Source organism: Mustela erminea, chromosome 20 (genome assembly GCF_009829155.1).
Source record: "Mustela erminea isolate mMusErm1 chromosome 20, mMusErm1.Pri, whole genome shotgun sequence".
Lineage (NCBI taxonomy): Eukaryota > Metazoa > Chordata > Mammalia > Carnivora > Mustelidae > Mustela > Mustela erminea.
In genome coordinates this window covers 22354206-22355853 of record NC_045633.1, presented here as the reverse complement: position 1 = coordinate 22355853, position 1648 = coordinate 22354206, and positions in this window count along the sequence as shown.

The window sequence follows — 1648 nt, the reverse complement described above, 5'->3', positions numbered from 1 at the left end:
CCGCCGCCTCCGCCGCCGCCCGCTCCCCGCGCCGTCCTCGGGCTCGGGCTCGGGCTCGGGCTCGGGCTCGGGCTCGGGCTTGGGCTCGGGCTCGGGCTCGGACTCGGGCTCCCGGCGCCGAGGGGCGGGGAGCGCGTCACGGGCGGGGGGCGGCCCAGGGCGGGGGCGCGGCACCTGGCGCCGCCTCCCGGACGCCTGGGTCCCCCTCCTGCGGCCGCTGACCTCCGTCCGCCCGCGCCGGCCGCGCGCCCGGCTCCTTGGCTCCGCCCCTACACCGGGCCCCGTGCTCCCGAGACGCCCCCTCCCCACGTGCGGGCCGCGCCGGCCGGGCGGGCCTCTGCCGACAGCAGGCGGCCCGGGGCGACCGCCAGGGGCCGGGGACGGCAGCCGCCGGGGTGGGGGCTGGACACGGAGCCCGGGCACGGCGGCGGCGCGAGGCTGAGCCTGAGAGAGGCTTCCAGAGGCTGCGGGACCCAAGGGGGAGGGACTCGGAGGCAGTGGGCGGGCGGGGACCCGGGCGCCGAGAGACCCGGGCACCCGCGGCGGCACGGGAGCCGGCCTGCCAGAGGCTGTCAGACATTTCTGGCCCGTGGTTCCCGTGGGAGGTGTCGAGGGATTGTGAAGAGGAATCTCCCAATAATGAATTCGGTGTCAGGGAACCCGCACCCCCACCCCCAACTGCTGCTTCTTCCCATGCAGCCTCGGCTCTCTCCATAAACAATGCAGGGCAACAGCTCCCTGCCCCCCAGCCTCAACCTGAACCTAACCCCACTGCCGTCCCCCAGCATCAACTGGGGTGCAGCCCCACACACCTACCACATATAGGGGCTCTATCCCCATCCCCAGCACCCATGGGGTCACAGTCTTGCCCAGCACCCACCTGATCCCCGCCAAGTCTGTTAACCCTCCAGCCTCCAGCGACAGACCCTGGGAGCCCTGGGGCAGGACAGTCCTGCTCCACAAACACTGACCAGCCCCCCACGCCCTCTTGCGCCCCTGCCTGTCCCACACGCAGGTATGAGTGCGCCCACACATGTACACATGCACAGAGGTCGCACCCCCTGACCTGGGCACAGTCTGGGCACCCTTGTCGAGGCTGCAGTATCCTACAGAGAGATGGGTTGGGGTCTGAGTCCCAGGTCAGGCTCACTCTCCTCATCGCAGGATGGGCAGATCGCCACCTTTCCAGATAAGACCTGTCAAGAGTTTTCGGAGGGGTCTGCACATATGATGGCCTAACACTCCTCTTCCTACAGCCAGACCATCAAGCAGGTGCAGGAGGAAGATGGCCAGGGTGGGGGGACGGTGAGGAAGCAGCAGGCACTAGGATCCCCTGATCCAGGCGGTTGACCATCCCCAACATGGGGTCTTCCTTGGAGTTTAGGGAGCAAGTCTAGGTCTCCCAGCACATGCTGGGATCACAGGGGGTGGGGATGGGGGCGTCCCTAAACAGAAAGGTTCTTTCCTCCCATTCTTCATCGTGACCACTTCTGGGGCATCTGCTAGGTCAGGCACATTGGTGGTCACTTCACAGATTTACTGTGCCCATTTTACAGATGAAGAAGGCTGAGGCTCAGAGAAGCCAAGGGACCCCATAAGGCCCTAGAATCTCAAGGTCATGAGTCTGAGCTTTGAACCCACACTTGCC